At 46.2% G+C, this 19,090-nt stretch overlaps 1 long non-coding RNA gene across 6 annotated transcripts in view; it reads left to right on the top strand.

Annotated features, from left to right (window-relative positions):
• Positions 1 to 10,328: 10,328 nt before the first annotated feature.
• The window catches only part of LOC116183824 (uncharacterized), a 41,663-nt gene continuing 32,901 nt past the window's right edge, over positions 10,329 to 19,090 (top strand). For all 6 annotated transcript variants that reach the window (XR_014956628.1, XR_014956629.1, XR_014956626.1 and 3 more), the window contains exon 1: positions 10,329 to 18,110. This is a non-coding gene — a long non-coding RNA (uncharacterized LOC116183824). The remainder of the gene's footprint in view (positions 18,111 to 19,090) is intronic.

Below are 19,090 nucleotides of genomic sequence, written 5' to 3'. Positions count from 1 at the left end.
ACTCCTTGTGAGGGGTATTTGGTTTGTGCTGGGGTTACTTAGGAGTGTCCTGAGTGCCTGGGATCCTTTCCAAGTATTGAGGAAAGCTGTCACCGAAGGCTGGAGAGGCAATATTCCTGGTTTTCCAAGCAAACAGGTTCCTGGCTCACGGCACTGCATTCTGGGGGCAAGGCGCCGTGGGTTTGCAGGGATCATGGAGTACGGGAGGGCAGGTGGGATGCAGGGCTGAGCTCCTGGGGCATCCTGCCCAAAAGGGCTGCATGTGCCCTCAAAAAGCTGCCCAGGGAGGGAGCAGGGGTGTTTTGGGCTGTGTTTGAGAGCACCCAGGAGCAAGGGAAGATGATCCCAGCTGGTGAGGAGGACGAGTGGAGCTGCTGGTTGTGCCTCTCCTCTCCCCCTGCCCTGCCAACATTTATTTTCCAGCTTTTTATGGCCCTGCCATGACCACTGAAAGCGGAGTTTGATCTCCCAGGGTGTGAGGTGTTTCCATGAGGTGGGATTTGGTCCTACAAGTGCCAGAGAGGTTCTGGGGCTATACTGTGTGGATGGATCTCAACATGCCCAGTTCTCAGCTGGCACAGTGTGTTTGAGATAATCCCATATAAGCACACCCACAGCTCCTGGGCTTTTCACTGGAGCCATGCTGGGAAAAAGCTGTGGCCACATGGCGTGATCCTGGTCCAGCCGAGTGGCTGCTGCTCCTGGAACTCTGGGATGTGCCTCTCCAGGCTGCACGGCAGCAGCAGCAGAGCAGCCCTCTGCTCCTCTGGGTTAAACAGCTAATATTAAGTAAATAAATTAAATAAAAACCTTCAGCAAATGAGGCCGAAGCAAACAAGGCCAAAGGAGTGTTTGCAGGATCGAGGCAGGATTTCTCCCTAAGGGAATTGCTGCTGTGCATAACCTCTAAACGTGCAAAGCCTTTTAGTATCAGGCAGGCTTCATTAGGGGAAATTTATGGTGGGATTTGGCCATGGGGTGATTATGGAGTCTCCGAGCCCGGCTCCAGCGCGCATCACTCCGGAGCTGCTGTGTGTGTCTGGACCCTCCACTGCTGCAGTGCCTGGTGACAGTCCTGCAAATATCTGCCATGGGGCAGACCAAAGGTGCAGGACCAGCTCCAGTTGAAATGTGATCCGCTCTCCTGGAGGAAAGAGGAGTTTGGGGAGATTTGTGGGAGAAGCAGCACGAAGATGCCACTGGCAAAGCAGGCTGGGCTGGATCCATCCTTCCTCCCACCGTGCCAAGGTGGGAGAGGTTCGGGAGTAAACATAAAAAGTAGTTTTAGTGGAATTGTTATGCTCTGTTTGAAAATGACACTCACTATCATGTTGTTCCCCTGCCTTTAGCAGGCTCACAGATCTTTGTCTTAGCGGGCAATAATGAGTGTGGATTGGGATTTGGGGTCAGTGCTTGTTCTCCATAGGAAGCTTGTGGTCCAGTTGTCCCCTGGGCAGGATTTGGCCAGAAAATCACCATCTGGCCACTCTGTGCTGAAGAGGAGAAGGTTTGGATTTTAGCCTCCCGCCACCCCTCCCTCTGCTTGTCGTGGGAAACAGTAAAAGATTGGATGTCCTGACAGTGCAGGTAATATCCATTCGGTACATCCAGGCTGCTCTTCCAGCTCCCCTCTGATGGAGGAGCTGCCAGGGACGCCAATTTTTGGAGCAAACTGGAGGCAAACCAGACGCTTTTGTGCTTTTTGCCTTCCTCCTCCTCGCTACCTCCTGCTACAGCAGAGAGAGGAGAGCATCCCTTCTTCCAGGAACATCCCGCTCCCAAATTTCACCCGGCATCGAGCCACCTCTACTGCTGCCAGATCTGATTAAGCCGATTCATTGTTCCCCTCGTTTTTTAAGGCTTGTGCTGCACCCACCGGGAGACACCCGGTGTGAGCACTTTCCCGTTCTGCCTTCGCAGCGCCAGCCGGGACTGTCCCTGCTCCTTCTGGTGCCTGGGCTTTGTTCCCCCGTGCCTTTTGTCCCCCAGAGCCCTTCCCCTGCGGTGACAAGTTCATAATCAGAAGCAAAGGAGCGGCGCAGATAAGGAGCGGGAGGTGCGGGGCTTTAGGGATGAGACGCTCGGGGCGGAGCACGGTTCCAAAGTAATTGGATACGCTCCAGCCGGAGCTCTGTGCAGGAATGTACATCTGGTTCTGAACTGTTACCAGCTGAAGTGCCCGCTCTTCCCTTCTGCTTCCTCCCCTCCCAAGCCCCCGGAGCAGCGGGGCCGGCGGAGGAGAGGCCGAGGTCCCCGTGCGGGGGATGCTGGCGATAACCGCGGCAGGGTGCGCCTCGGATCTCCCGGCAAGACGGGGCTGGCAGCTCTCGCCGTGTGCCGGCGCATCCACCTGGATCCCTCAGCTTCGTGCTTGAGGAACCTAGAAACAGGGATCTTTCTAAGCAGGACTTTGCAGGAGGCTGACAGAAAAGAAAAGGAAGGGGAGGACTTTGAGATTTTCCCAGTGGATGTGTCTTTCTCCCAGGAAATGCCCACAGGCGCTTTGTCCATCTCCTTTATGAGGGTGGCAGCTCCATCCAAGCTTTGACCAAGAATGGTGTGAATTTCAAGTCTCATCCTGGAGAAGAGAAGGCTCCAAGGAGACCTTAGAACCCCCTCCATGGCCTAAAGGGGCTCCAGGAAAGCTGGAGAGGGACTGGGGACACGGGACTGAGGGAGCAGGACACAGGGAATGGCTTCCCACTGCCATGGGAATATTTAGATGGGATTTTGGGGAGAAATTCCTCCCTATGAAGGATGTGAGGATCAGAGGAGCTTCCCCACTAGAGCATGTCTTGGAGAGGAGAGGCGCTTCTGAGCCCTTTTAACTCCTGTAGAACACAGGCAGGTGTTTAAAGATATGGATATATTAAAATCAGGCCTGGATTTCTCCCCCTCTGGAACAAGAAGGGAGATCTTCAGTGTCTTCTACAGGTTTTGGGTTGGGACTTCAATCAGGAAGCTGTTGGGGACCCACTGCCATCTGTACCACTGTCAGTAGGATGAGGAGAATTTGGTCCAGACCTAGTTCTGCTTCAAATGTGGGGTGCAGTGTCTCAGATCTGATTGCAGATTTCTGGCAAGACGAGAAATCCCTGTAATTCCCTGTGTTGCAGCGCTGGGATGGCAGCGTGTGTCTCGCCACAGGAAAGAAACCCAAAGGCAGTGGCATGGCTGTTGTGGATTCTATTTTTAATGACAGCACACAGCAGAAAGAATGGGTGTTCTGGGGAATAAAAAGTGGTGGCTATCACCATTCCAAAAATAACATTTCTATTTTAGATCATTTGCCTGAGGCTACGGCTAATTGCAGATCAGAGTGGAACATCTCCCTGGGAATCCACTGGCAAAAGTTTCTTTTTTTCACTCTTTTTGGAAAGTGGAGTATTAATTGTGGCTGCAGCAGCAGTGACTATAGCTTAAAAACCTGGGCTAAGAAAAATGAAAATATTGTTTCATGAACTGGAAAATCAAAGCACAGGAAATATTTCATTCTCCTCACCTTTTCCTCCCCTATTTCCAGCCTTGTTAAATTGGGAAAGAAAGGCTTCCCACTAATATAAAGGTGAATCCAAAGCCAGCCTGGGTGTTCCAACAGCATTCAGGAATGGCTGGAAAGGTCAAGCTTCTCTTAATGTTATTTTGGATTGCAACACCACCTTCAAGATGTTGTTGCACTTTCCACTACACCAGGTTGCTCCAAGCCCGTTGTCTGTATTCTTGTGTTCCAATATTTTTGAGGATTAACCAGAATCCTAGAGGTGAACCAGCCTTGGAGTTAACAGCACAGGGAGGTAAAAAGATAGAAACAAGGAACTGGGAAAAACAAAGGAAAGACCTGGAATAATTAAGCTGCTGTTGCAATAAATGGTTTTCCTCATGGGTCCAGGGAAGAACCTCTCTCAAAGCAAAGTTTTAATTGCTGGGGATGGAATGGAATTGTTGGCTCTGGAATTGAAGCATCAAGGTGCAGCATCTGGCAGGTCAGATGTTGGGGAGAGGAAAGCCAAAACAATGAACCTGACCTGGTAACTGCCTGCAGAGGGAAAATTGCTCCCAGGAAGCTGAGTGCATCTGCTGCAGCTCAGTGGGATTTTGAGAATTGCCACGATTTGGAACAGTCACAATTTTGAACTCCAGGGCCAAACAAGGGAAGGTTTTTTGGGGTTTTTCAAGCAGGAAAAACTGAATTTTCCTGGAGAAGATGATGGAGTTGGTTAAAATCCGTCCTTTGCAGGTTCTTTGGCCAGCTCTGAACTTCATCTTGGCTTTGGTGAAGGTACCTGAGCAAGCTCCTCACAGTTTGCAAGGTCTGGAGCTCTCATTTGACTGGATAACAGTGGGCAACCTCTGCCCTCATGCCTCATCCCACAGCACTGCAATTCCCCTATAATTTCTTCTTTCCCAGCAGTGAGAAGTCCTGTCTTTGGAGCATTCCTGTTTCCTGTGGGGTCATAGAGATGAGACCTGGGTTCCCTGTACCAGAAAGAAGAGTTCTGCTGGTTTGGCAATTGGGCTCATCTTCCCTGAATATTCATCTGCTAAAACCAGGGAGCTCCACCTTCTGCCTCAGGGTTTGGGTCCTCTGGGCATTGCTTTCCAGGATTTAAGTGGCCTGGAAGAGGGAAGGGACAATGCCCGGGGTGTCTGGTGAACTTTTCTCCAAGGACATAAAGAAAAACCTACAGTTACAGAGGGGGAAAAATGCTAGTTTTCTAAATAGAACAACTTTTTGTGGAACATGCCAGAATTCCTAGGAAAATATTATTTATTTTGGAAAACCAGGCACCCTTAGTCCTTCACCTCCATTTGTTGCAGTTTAGGTTTCTTCTGCAGCAATGGGTTGGTGCTTTCTGATCAAATTTCTTGGCTACCAGCTGATTTGGTTTCACTTTGGTGTTTAATTTGATGCTGAAATATTGAAATCATCCATTTAAGGAAGAAAAAAAATAATTACTGAGTAACTACACTCACAACATCAGAAGGGAGAGCAAAAGCTGCTCAGCTGAGAAAGGAAATTATTTTTTTTAGACTGATTAGAATGTCTGCTTTTTTCTTTGTTTTTACCAACACCTGTTTAACTGAGCACCTGAATAAACTTCGAGGAGAAAAGATAGTTTTGTTAAAGGCTCAACTGGACCCCCAAAAGCTCGAGTTCCACTTCTGGGACCCTCAACAAATCCAGGGGAAACCAGGCTTGACATTCCTAGTGAGATCTGGGAAGGAAAAAGCAGGAAAGGCCTATTATTTCTTTCAAAAACAATTAGGTGGAAAAGCCCCAAGCCAAACAAACAAGTCCTCAAAACCTGAGGCTGTTTGAACTTAAGAGAAGAAACTACAAAAATTAATAAAATGAGTGGGATTGGCTTTGAGCTGTTGTTCCAGAAATATTGAGCGGACTATCTGTTTTCTCAGGAGCACAACCCTGTTTGTTAGGATGTCATGAGCCACAGCACAAAGTCTCCTGGATGAAGGTGTGGCTGAAGACACACGACCTGGGGACACCAAACTGCCGTGAGGGAACGTGTGTGTAGTCGCCCAAATGCTGGGAATGAAATGATCAGGGAAACCCGCAGCCCTCAGAGGCACAGGAAGAGCATTCCTGCAAAACACCTGTGGATTTACATGTATGGGGTCAGGGAAGGTGCTGGGATGAAGCAGCAGGTATGAACCTCCCAGGCCTGCTGCACACAGGGTCCAGGACATCCTTTATCCTTCCCATCACATCCCCACTGTGCTTGGCCTGGCTCCCTCATTGCTGTCCTTGAATCCCAGAATGGCTTTCTTTGGAAGGATCTTGGAGGTCCCGTCCCACACCTTCCACTATCCCAGGGTGCTCAAAGCCTGTCCAACCTGGCCTTGGACACTTCCAGGGATCCAGGGGCAGCCACAGCTGCTCTGGGCACCCTGTGCCAGGGCCTCCTCACCCTTGCAGGGAAGAATTTCTTCCCAATATCCCATCTAACCCTTTCTGTGTCAGTGTGAAGCCATTCCCCTTTGTCCTGTCACTCCAGGCCCTTGTCCAAATTTCCTCTCCAGATTCCTTACTGGCCTCCTTTAGGTACCCTGAACCTCAGCAGGATTGGCTGGTGGGGAGCAGTGCTCCAGCAGAATTCCTGGGCTCTAATTCCTGCCCCAGCTGCCCACACTCTTCCTGCAGCATCTCCCAGGAGGGGTGGCCTTGAGAAACACTCCTTTGGCTGAAGCTGTAAGGTGCCTTCTAGCGCTGGATGCATCCTCAGTGGGAGAGGTTTTGGTCTCAGTGGGAGAGAAGAACATCCTATGTGGTCAGCTATGGTCAGCTATCCTATGTACAAATCATTGCATGGAATTAAGGAGGTGATGCATGAGCTCAAACCTTCTCCAGGAGATGACCTGGGCAGCAGCTGCAGCCTGTGGATGTGGACTAGCTTGCATGCTATCCAACCCTGGAATTAAATACTGCTCCCTGGTAGCTCCCTCCGCCAGGAGGATGAGCCGCTCAACCTGTGCTGGGCTGGAAAGCATTGCATTCTTGTGTATTTTAGCTCAAAACGTACTTGAACTGGCTGCTGGAGGAAGAGAGCTATAAAATATACCTGTCCTCAGCCTGAGCCTCCCCCAGCTTTTTCATTATCAGTTGAGCTTTGCGATTTGGGGTTTTTTTTGGGTTTTTTTTTCTGGCATCAATACAGCAGTGAGGTTTCATTTCCTCCTCCTTGGTGCTTTTGGCAAAGCTCGAGTTTGCTGTCGGTTCCACTCTAGGCCCTGTCAGGTGACTAGGAGTCTGATCCACAACCTGCACAGTCAGCAGAAAAGTTTATGTTGCTCTCAGAAGGCTTTGCAGCGACCTTTAATAATTCCCTCCTTCCAAGGGGGCTGGAGCAGGGATCCAGTAGGCATTTGTCGTGTCTCGCTCTCCTCAAGGGCCAATAATTCCATGCAATATTCTTGTAGGCCTTTGATCCATCACTGTTGCTTGATGGTGCTTTGAAGCCTTAATAGCGCCCCATATCCCGCACTTATTAAATTCAAATTCTCCAGTTGCATTTCCCTGGAAGATACATAAAAATAACACATGGAGGAAATGGAGCTGGAAGATCCTCTGTATGAGCTGGCTTGCATCTCCTGTGTGGGGAAGACACCGAGAGTGTTGCCTTTGCACTCGTGACAGAGCCATCTGCACAATTTTGACAGAGTGGGGAATATCTGAAAAAGCAATAATAGGCTCAGGGAGCTGTGAGCCAGCTTCAAAGTCTGATTTTCAGGATGCTGCTGGGCAGCCTTTCATTTAGAGGGAATTAGCGTTGGAGGCACTTCACTGCACAGGTTGCCCTGGGCTCTGGAAATGGATGTATCTGGTGGGTTTTAATACAGCTCTTCTGGAGTTCTTCATGGCAGATAATTCAGATCAAGGTGCCATTGAGGGGTCTGGAATCAAGTTGGACTCAATGATCTTGAGGCCTTTTCCAACTTAAATGATTCTGTCTTGTGAGAGAGGGAAGGGTCAAGCAGTGGGGTGAGCCATTTTCTTGGGGACAGTAGAGAATGAAGGGGGAGATGCAACAGATTTTGGGTGGAAACTCAGGTCCAAGCAGTAGGACAGATGATCCATTAACTACTGGAAGGACTGGGGGAAAAAAACAGGATCCTCATTACAAGACCCCTTTATCATTCTGCTCAAGATTGACATCCTGGGAACAGCATGTTCCACGGTGAATCAGGGAAACACTTCTCCCTCTTGATTTTTTGGAATGTCACTAAGAGGCAGGGGGGACATTTCTGATAAATTCCAGCAGAACCACCTGATTTCCATGCAAAGTCCTCTGTGAGGACCAAGTGATTTGCAAGCACATGAGCAGCCACTTCCTCAGAGCTCACCTCCATAAAACCACGGAGTTTTCTCTGGAAAACTCTCCTCCCTGTCTGAGCAGGGAAAACAGCCTGAGACGAATGGAGACAACTTGGCTGCACCAAAAATAAAAAGGGTGATGAGCAGCTTTGGGTGGGGTGTGACGCTTCCATCAGCTCAGGTGTATCCCAGGCTGGCATTGCCTTGTGAGCTGTGACATTTGGGTGGCTCATGAAGATCGAGGGTCTCCAGCTCATCACCACGCAGGCACAGACAGCACTTCACAAACCTTTGGCATGGCTGGTGGGACAAATACCTTCTGGCTTACGAGGCAAAGTCCAAATTAACAGCCAGAAACGTCAGCGTCTCATGGTGTGTTGTGCAATCAGAGCTCTGATATTTTGTAATTAGTGTTGCTCCCTGCTTTATTTTTTCTTTTCTTAAAGCGGGGTCTAATATTTTTGCGGGGAGCACATGGTGAAAAACTGATTCAAAAAGCAAATAATAATAATAATAAAAATTGGTTGCAAATAGACGCCTTGTTTTCAAGGAAGCCGAGAACTTCCTAAAGGAAGTTTTCACAAGTCTGAAAACTCCTCTTTGGTGGAAAGCAGAAGTTTGATGCAGCAGGGTCACTGCAAGTGTTACAAAAGATCAATCTTCAGCATGACCTTGCTGACATGAGAATTTTGAAAGCCCCGAAGTGCGACTGCTCTACTTTGTGCAAAAACACTTATGGGGATAAGGATTGAGGGAGGTTTGGTAGTGCCTTGGCAAAAACAGGAACACAATGTGCAGCTGAAGATGTGTGGGTCGCTAGAGGAGATGGCTTTCATGTGCTGTCTTGTGATGATGGGAACCTGCTGGTGGAAAAATGGGCTTCTAAGTGACAATTTTGGGTCAGCCAACAAGATGTGCTCGGTGTGTGGGTGCTGAATCCTGACACCCCCAGACCTTGAGCACCTTCATTCTGCTGTGTGACAGACTGTGAACGTGGAGGATTGAGATGGGGTGGGGTTTTCTCAATCCCAGGGGGTGTTCCCCGCACTGCTCCCAGCTCCATTCCCAGGAGTGTTGCCCCTGTGGGGAATGGGGAGCACCAGGAGTGAGGTGAGGCCGCTGCAGAGCGGTTTGCAAGCAAACATCTGCCGGGCACTGAGCACAGATAAATCCCAAAAAGAGCGGAGCAGACGTGTGATGAAATCCTTCCAGGCAGAGGGGAGGGGGAGGGGGCCAGCAATCCAACGTGTCCTAATATTTTCATTATAAACCCGGCGTATCAGTAACACGCACACGTGAAGCTCTGGAAATGCCGGGCCTGCAGCCGTGCCATATGTTTTAAATATCATCAAGTAGGCCAGTTTTGGGCTATATTTGATATTCTGGCTGTTGTCACTAGAGCTGGACCAACAGATTCATATGGAATATGAATTGGTCTTGAGCTCGGTCTAATCGCTGACCCAAGGAGGGTTTTGCAAAAGGCATTTCTAACCTGAGGAGTGATAGGCTCGGTCTTGCACCAGGGGAGGAGGGCGGGCAGACTCTTGACCTAGATACAAATCTCTGGGGTTAAAATTCAAGAGGCTGTTGGATAGCAGGGACCAAAACATGTCACTGATAAGATTTGTTCTCTCTCTCTCTCGTAATCTCTCTTTTTTTTTTCCTTTTTTTAAAAAATGTTTTTGCTGGAAAATGCACCTCGCACAAAAACCCTGATTGTTGTTTCTTGCAAGTTGCAGTTTTCAGCATTTTCTCTTCAGTTTTTCTCACCACGAGGAAGTAATGAAATGTAGATATGTCCACATTTTTAATTTGGAAATTAATGTGAAACTCCCAGTTTCTTTCAAGTCCCCCACATTCTTTTTGGGGAACAATTAAATATGGAATAAATCTTACTTCTTGCATTTTTATGTCTGTTTAAAAAGAGGGGAACCCCATCCAAATCTTCATTTTGAAATATTTACGTAAGAGTGTCCCAGGTTTAGGAGAAAAGCAGAGAAATATTTCTGGGGACAAATTCTTTAATTCCTTTACTCTGTTCCCTTTTGCTTTTCCTTTGGGAAGGTCTCCCTGTTAGCAGAAAGGGGATAAAGCAGAGAAAATTAGGGAGTGGAAAAATTAGATACATTTAAATTTTATTATCAAGCAATTCCCGGTTCTCTCCATTTTATTTACTTTTTGAGGAAAGGAAGGATGAATGATGTTGGGAGGGGGGTAGCACATGACAGATCCTTTCCCCTCTTACCCCCACCCTTAGCAAGGAAATGGAGTTCATGTCAAGTTGCGGAGGAAAGCGCTGTTCTAGGGGAATTTTTTGGGGTGGGAAAATTCGGCTGCCATGTCTCGGCAGACCCGGCGGCTCTTTGCAGGACGTGGGAGCCGAGCATCTCGCAGGGCTCCTGTTGCCACGTCGGCGGCAGGAGCCGGGCTGCGGGCGGGTTTGGGATCCCGGGCAGCCGGAGCGGCGGGGATGGAGCAGCCTCTGGCAGAGCCCGCCTGGCTCCGCAGCCCCGGCGCGCCCAGCCTGGCTTTGCCGCCGGACTTGGCACATCTGGGCGCGGGGAGCTCGCAAGGTGCTGCTCCTACAGACGCTTCGCTGGCTACAAAGACAGTTTGGGCTCACCCTGCAAATCCTGGATGCTAAAGATGTGGTTTCCCCCCAAGGGAAGTCTGTTTGCTCTCAGGTTTGTTTTGCTTTGGTGCCATTGGAATGTGCAGAATTTGCTCATGGGTGCTGTCGAACACAGATGTGATTTGCTGTTTCTCTGAGCTTTTCCTTCTTTTCCTATCAGCTTCTGCTCAGGGAAATCAGTGCAAGGGAGTGGAGGCAGGGGATTTGTGTGACTGCAGCTCAGCCTGCAAAAATCGTGTTGCCAGTGACGCAGAACCAAAAGGCAGAAAAAAATCACTCCTCACCCTGGTTTTTAACCCTCTGTATCAATCGGTTATGGTCATTTGCTGCCAGCTCTTTTTGCTCTCACAGCTTGCATTTTGCCTCCCAGGTTCCTGTCGGGTACAGAGGTAGAATCTGTGGGCACTTCTTTGTACAGCTGAGGGAATCTGGGATGGACCAAACCCTGCTGATCCGATCGGTGTTGAGATGTGGTGAAAATTCAGGCTTGGCCTCCCGGGACCCATTAGAGCTCTTCACTGATTTAATCAAGAAGTTTAATACCAGAAGGGACTGTTTGATCTCTCGGACCTGGAGAACTTTGGTGAGACAATTCACTGAGGCGTTTGCCTAAAATTTGTCACTCCCTACCTCTTTTTTTTTTTTTAATCTTTACCTACTTTTTATTTCCTGCTGCGTTATTTTTCCTTTCAATCCTGTAAGCAAAGTCTGTTCAAAGAGCAGCATCCCTGCCAGGATGGATGTGTCTCACCCAGCCCCATCCTGAGCTGCTCAGCCCGTGACAGCCTCTCAGTCCACTGGCCCAGTGTGACAAGAGCAGTGCTGGCTCCTTCCCTGCAGTGGCTCATAAGGACAAGTTATTAAGGTATTAAGTCGCAGGATGGGGGCCAAGGGGGTTCAGACACTGCCTGCACCACTGTTGCTGTCTCCATCCTTCTCTGGGCTGTGTTTACAGATCAGCTGGAAATTTCCTAAATAAGTTGATTCTATCCATCAACAAATCCCCTTTGGATAATGCACATTTCATGTCATTTTCCAGTGTTCTGCCTACAGGAGGATATAAAAACTCCTTTTGTTATAATATAGCCTCCTTGGCAGCTTGTAACTCAGTGGGAAAGGCTCTGGATTCCTGGAGGAGCGCACTGTGTCAGCAATTTTGGGGATTTCAGGCAGAGGGAGGCCTCACTGGGGAAAAAGAAGGAAAGCCCAACCAAAACTGTGCTCTCCTTCTGAGATGAATGGGTAAAAAATTAGGTTGAAGATAAAAAAAGTGCGAGTAAGGGGTGTGAAAAGAAGTTCTTCTCCAGCAAATCTGGTGGGATTTTTCAGGAAGCAGGAGCACGGGGTGTGTGTCAGTCAGATTTCATCCCAGAATGGAAATTCCAGGGAGCAAAGGCTTCCCATGTACACTTTTCCCAGGGATATTGTCACCTGAGCAAGGTGATGACAGCACGTCCTCCATCTCTGAGTGGGCACATCCCAAAGGGAGATGCTGAGGAGCATCCAGAATTTGGGGTGTGATAACACTGGAGACTTTTGTGGTCTCCAGTGGTGTCCCCAGCCAAGACTTCATCCAAAAGTTTCCCATTCTTCTTTTTCCCAAAGAACATTTGCATTTCCAATGCAGGTTGGCTTTTTTTTGGGGTTGTTTGGGTTTTGTTTTTTTTGGGGTTTTTTTTTTTTTGGTTTTGTTTTTGTTTTTATTTTTTTTTCTGAATTCAGTTGATCTGACCCAACAGAACATTAAAATAGTCAATTCCCCTCATCCAATTAATTTTTTTGCATTATCAAATGTGTATTACTGGGACGGGTCTCTTTTCCCTAGAAATTTGAATTAATCTGGAAAAATTACTCCAAAGGTGGGCAGGGGAAGTAAAACATTTTTAAATTTAAAACCTTTCCTTGGAAATTTATAATTTTCACAGGAATTCTAACCCTCACAAAATATGGACTTGGGGAAGAAAATTTTAGCTGGGGGCAGTTTTGTGACTTTCTCTTTTTCTTTCTTTATATTTTTTTCTTTTTTAAGTTTTTGTTTTATTTTCCTTTTATCTTTCTCATTTAATTTTTATTTTTTCTTTTCCTTTCCCTCTTTATTTCTTTTTTTTTTATTTTAAATTTTAAATCCACACAGAGCCCTATTCTCTGCCTTCCCTCTGCCCTCCTCCATAAAAATCCAGAGAGTTCATGTAACCATCAATAAATTGCACTGCATCCTTTTCCTACTGATTTTTCACAGAAATGGCTTAAATTTTAGTACCTCAAATGAAAAAAATTAAACCACAATGATAAACACAGTGATTTCTTCATCTTCCTTCTTTTGCCCTTTGCTGATCTGCACACAAAAATGATCTTTTCAGACTAGTGTTGGAGACGTTGTGAGTGTCTCCCAAGGAAAATGCTGCCAAAGCAGGGAAACTTTCATAAAAATTGAATCTGGCAGTGTTTTTTGTTTTTTGTTTTTTTTTTTTTTTTAAGGTGTTTGTCTGGAACCTGTGGCTTGTAGGACAGGCGAGCCTTGGATGCTCTCAGATATGCAGTAGCTCTTCCCTGTGATGTTTTTAAGTGTGGAAGGGGCAGGTGATCCCTACTCTGAATTTCAAGTTGACAAGGAACTTGAAATGTCACTAAAAGGTAGGAGAAAATCCTGGGAGATGAATTTAGGATGGGCCTGCCCAGTCCCTTGCTCAGGGAAGCACTGCAAAAAGCAGAACTCCTTGGGAAAGTGCTCTTACAAGTGCTTTTGGTTTTTTAGATGCCATATTAAAAATGAAAGAGAAAGATCCTCCAAAATATTTCTTTTTCATAAAGGACCTTCTGTCAACAGCATAGAAAGATAAATCAAAGGAATATTTCGGGCAGCTGCTTTTAATTAGCTGATGTGACTGGCTGGTGGAAGAATTAAATTAGAGGGTCGATTTTCTTAGGGAGCAGCGAAGGTGAGGGGCAGAGCAGAGCCTGCCCAGGTGTGGGAGCCTCCCTCGGACTCCAGCACCTCCCAGCTGCTCCCACTGGCAATTTGGCATCTGCCCCTCCACTGGTCAGCCCCATGCCCTGAGCTGGGTGTATCCTGCACACATTTACTTGCAGCCTTGGTGCACCGGGCTGCCTGGCAGAGGGCCTGTGCAGCCCTACCGTCAGCGCTTTTTTGGGGAGATAATTACCCCAGCTCAAAGCCCCCTCAGCCAATCGCGTCCTGCTATTCATGCGAGCTGTTTCATAATGCTGTTTTGAACCCTGTTGGTGGCATAATTAAGATTTAATTAAATACAGGAATAGAAACATGTTGTTCATTTGACCATCTGTGAGTCAATGACTGCAGTGGTTTTCGGAGTTTCTATGCTACATGCTGTTAGTGAGTGTTTCATATTATTTTCCATCTCCCCAACCATACTTGCACGTTTTTGGAGCCACCAAAGAGCTAGAGCAGATATTATGATGTTATTATAATCTTGTGTGGGTGATCATCTCTTTCTGCTGCTCTTTGTTATTGATCCTGTCCCTCAAATCAGGCCTCAAGTGTAGCTGGCGCTGCTGGGACCATGGGGAACGGGGATGCCAAAAGAAAGATGGCTCAATCCAAAGATAAAAGGGAAACGGAGGGGAATTTTGTTGATTTGCTTTGTTGGTGAAATAGTCAAACAACAACAACAACAACAACAACAACAGTATTTTTCTTAGTGCCTTCTACAGCACCTGGCACAAAAGCAGCCTAGGACAGACCTGGCAATAGTCAAGTACCCAAAGTGCACATCAGGACCACAGAATGGCTCCTCCTCCAATCAAAACCCAGGATATGTTGAGCTGATGTGCCCAAATTGTGCATTTTTTCAGTTTGACAAAAACCCTTTGTGAGTTGGCATTGAATATAAGTCACATCTAAATGAAAAGAGTGGGGTTTCCCCTAAATAAAATTGGTTTATTTCTGAAACTTTAGATTGGAAATATTTTGAGTTCAAAAAAATATTATGAGGCTAAATTTGGTTAAATGTTGTGTTTTTAAATAGCGTAAAATTCACTCTGAGCCAAAACTGAAACATTTTGTCTCAGATACAATGAAATGTTGTGTTTGATTGAAACATTTCTTTCTCTAATGTTTGCTGACCTAAGGGATGAAAGTAAAAGAAGTTTAACTCAAACGATATTGATGCATTCTTGGATTTTTCTTGTGGAGGAAGAAAGAGGTGTATCAATGACCCAGTCCTAAAATAAATGCTTTCCAAAGCTTGTGCTGAAGCACCTAAAAAAACACAGCAGGATTTTGCCTTTGCTCCTCTTGAGCATTTCCTCTTTCCCCATTTTACACTACCAAATTAATCTACTTTTTTCATCACAATACTGCTTTAAAAATCAGCATTTTAGTGCAATAATTCCTTTTTCTGTATTTTGTTTGTTTGTTTGTTTGTTTGTTTACACTAGGTTTTTTTTGATTTCTGCTTTGGGGCACACATGAGGGTAACCAGTCAGGTTAGCAACAGTAACAGATACTTTCAAAGATTTGAAAAAATGTTTGCGAAAATGAACATTTTCTGGAATTTGGAGGGAAATAAGTAGGAAAAACACTGATGGTTTATTTCAGACTCAACAGGAGTGGATCCATGTTCTTTCTCAATAGAGAAGTTTGGGTTGAAGTTCTGCGGTGCTGTTCTTCCTAACGATGCTCTATGAACACATAAAGCACACGACTGTGACATCTCCTCTGCCTCTTAATTTATCTCAGTTCCACGAATTTCCAGAGATCCAGGAATCATTGTTAGTTGCCATCTTCCTCCACCTCATTCCAGCCTCTTTGTAAACGGGAGGTGTCGAGGGATCCTGGTGTTCAAAGGGACATTTTGGTCTCCACCAGCACTGAGTGCTGACAGCTACCCAGTGATCCCAATTTCCAAACCAATCCTACTCTTCTCCTTCTCCAGTATGTCCCAACCATCTCTGGCTTTGCTGCTGTTCTTTGTGCCTTTATCATCGTGCAGGACACATCATGGATGGCTCGTGGTTTTCCAGGGCATCAGCGGGTTTTGGGAAAACACGATGGAGTGTTCCATGGAGCTGTGGCAAGGGACTGAGAGAAGGCTCTAAGGCAGCAAGGAACTAGTTTCATTCTTACAGAAAATCTCATCCCAATTTTAATGGTGTTTGGAAGTTCCTGCTGGGCTCAGTCCCACTCTGTGGCAAGCCCTGAGATATGGCAGGTGCTGGGACAGCAGGAGTTTCAAAATGTTTTGCAATCTGTCTCTGCTACCGTTGAAATTGCTGCCTTGGAAAAATCCCACTTTTGTTTCAACTGGTTGCCCTAAAAAATTAGTGGAAAGGGCTCATTTTGCCACCACTGAGTGGCCCTGGCCGATGGGGAAATGATGGGACATTGCTCATCTCCAACCTTGATTTCCAGGAGCCGGGAATTTGGCTCAGCACTGGAGCCAAATGGAGCCAGTGGCCCCGTGCTGGGCTGGGGATGGACAGGATCCAAGGGGCTCCGACCTTCCCAGCCCCACAGGCCTCTCCGAAGTGCCCCAGGAATGAGCAAAACTCTGGGAAATGCAGAAGCTCATAAACACCTGAAATCCTTTTCAAAGGGCACAGAGAGAAATTTATCACTCAGTGAGAGTCGCAATTTATTCCAAGTGCTCAAGCCTATGATTTGAATATTATTTGACTTTGGAATATCTTTTCCTTTTAATAAAAACCCAAATACATGCAGTGCATGGATATTTCTTGTCCTCAAAGTGGAGCTGAGCTACATTCTTGCCATCCCTTTAACTCATGCGTGACAGGGTGCATTTACAACAAAAAAACACACATCCAACACATGTGGCTGTGAAGCAGAATTTCCTCTGGGAGAATTTGCCTCTGGACAGATGTGGTTCAAGTCACCTTTCTGTCTAACAGAGCAGATGAGCTCCAGGAGCCCAGCTTCCACAGGCAAGGAATGATGAGAGGCAGAAACGGGACCTGTGTTACTCATATTTTCACCCTTTCCCAGTTGCTCTTAGAAATGGCTATTTTTAAAGATTTATATTTTTCCCATCAAAATGAAATTTTCTATGTAAAGGGTGTTCATTTATGTTTTTTCCCTGCATTTTGAATGCAAAATTAGGACTGTGAAATCAGAAAAACACCGTTGGTTATAAGCAAAAGTTGGCTCAGTTTTTATGAGACATTTTTTTGTGCCGTTAAATCAGCATTTGGCTTCTAAAAACCCAGATATTGTGGAGGAAAACTTTGCATTAATACTGGGATGGGTACATCTAATTTCATTTTTTAGAGTCAGGATTATAAATCTAATTAGACTTTAAAGTAGAATTCTAATTAGGCTTAGAATTCTAATTAGACTTAAAATTATGATTAGACTTGAGCATAGAATTATAATTATACTTGGATGTAGAATTCTAATTAGACTTAGAATTCTGATTAGACTTGGACTTAGAATTATAATTGTACTTGGACCTAGAACTGGAATTCTAATTAGACTTAGAATTCTGATTAGGCATGGACTTAGAATTATAATTGTACTTGGACCTAGAACTGGAATTCTAATTAGACTTAAAATTCTGATTAGGCTTGGACATATATTTATACTTGGACTTATCTGATTAGACTTGGATGTCGAATTATAATTAGACTTGGACTTAGGATTGAAATTTGATTTAGAATTCTGATTAGACTTGGATGTAGAATTATACTATAACTGAGCTTACAATTCTGATTAGATTTGAATGAACATAGAATTCTAATTAGACGTGGACTTAGAGTTAACATTCTAACCAGCCGCTAGAATCGGAAAGCTGATGGACATTTCCCTTGCAATAGCTGCAGTTTTCAAGCATTTCTGAAGTTGTAACTTCATCTCTGACCTAGTGGAGGGAAGTGTTTGAGCCTGGCTTTATTTAGGATCCCGTTTAATCCCTCTCTGAGTGTGGAGGGTGTAAAGATCCCAGGAGCTCTGGTTGTGAGGTGGCCGAGAGCTCGCTGAGGTTATTCTCTCTCTGCATTGAGATTCCCTGAGCTCAGGGAGCTGCTCAGAGGGAATAGATCTGTGCATTATCAAATAATTCTTGGGAACTGGGCTCACTTGCAGCAGTAACGCTTTCCAGGCTCGTGTCTCAGCTACCATCTATCCACAGGGCATCTTCTGAACCTGCTTTGATTCCTGCGTCGCTTCGAAAACGTAGGATTTTGGGAGGAATATGCCCGTTCTGATGTGTTTCTCCTCCCTAAGTGGAAATGTCAGTGTTTATTTGCAAACGGCCGGAGAATGCTATGATGGTTTCTCTTTCCTTTTTACCCTCAGGTGTTTTTTTGGCACAGCTACGGTGTGATTTAAGATAACTAACTAACTAACTAAAGGGGCTCAAACGCTGAAAGCCCCACGGGTGTGAGTATCAGAGGGACCCTCCCGGCGGCACCCCCGCTCCTCTCCGTTACCGTGACGCGCTCCCATTTTCCTCTGAACTCTGGCACCCCGCGTTCCAGGAGACTGGCACAAACAGCCTCTTTATTCTGAGGGAAGGCCGCCGGCTGAGGTACCTCACATCCTGCATCAATAAGGATGCCGGCAAGGCTGGCTTCCCCTTCCCCTGCATCGCTGCGAGCGGGATCTGCTGTTGGAGGTCCATGGAAGATGCCGCAGGCTGCTTTGTGCTGGAGGTAGGAGAGCAGGGAGGGAGCCCTGGCTGTTTGCTGTCTGGGCAGAGCTGTGCGATGTGCTCGCGTCTGGCAGGTTTGTAGCCACGTGCCTGTGTTTATCCAGGCTTTCTCCTGCCGACGGGAAACTTCAGGATCGCAGCGAGCCGTAGGTTAAAGCTTCGTGCCTCCATCTCCGCTGATTAAGAGCGTTTCCTGTATTTAGGCGCAGTTTAAGCCGAGCTTTCCAGGTGGAACGAAGGGTTATTCAGCCCTGTGTGTTTTGATAAAGCTCATTTTCAGAATATCCTGTCCCATGTCCAGGCGGGCAAAAGTCAGTTCCAGATTCAGGCGTTTTCTGGGGTCAAAGAGGGTCCAGCCATGGTCATTAGAACAATGTGCAGACTGAGCATTTGGGAACACTGATCTCTGTGCCTGAAACCTGGTTTTATACCTAACATATCATTTGAGAGAAATTGTCAGAGCGGCAGGTGTGTCACTCCAAGCCTATCTTTAATTTGATGTGCAGTGAAACATTTCAAAGTGCACAGATGTCCTGTAGGGAAAGATGTCATGAAAGACCGAAGTGGTTGCATCATATATGAAATATGAATAAAAGGGCTTTTGTTTTGTTTCTGTCTTCAGGAAAGCAGAGATAGAAGAGGTCTCCCCCAAGACAAGTATATTTCTATGTTAAAAATAATTTGCCAAGCAGAAGTAAAATGATGCTCCGCAGCAGAGGAACAAAACAAAATTCCTCTGTGAGCTTCCCAGTAGAACATATATTTTTTTAATTTAATGGAGTTAATCCTTGTTTGTTTACCTTCTTGATTATATTAACCAGCAAGGTAGTGATTAAAGGCAGGAGTGTAGCTCATGCTAATTATATTTAAAGCCCCTGAACCTGTTTCTTTTTAGTTAGAGATTATTACAATAAACACACCTGCACTATTTTACAACAGGCTCAGCCCTGGCTTGGGATGCCAGGAAAGGCCAGGATTTAA

This window comes from Lonchura striata, chromosome 7, assembly GCF_050655825.1.
Source record: "Lonchura striata isolate lonStrDom1 chromosome 7, ASM5065582v1, whole genome shotgun sequence".
Lineage (NCBI taxonomy): Eukaryota > Metazoa > Chordata > Aves > Passeriformes > Estrildidae > Lonchura > Lonchura striata.
Note: the sequence above shows the minus strand (reverse complement) of the source record. Positions and strands in the feature narration are given on the sequence as shown.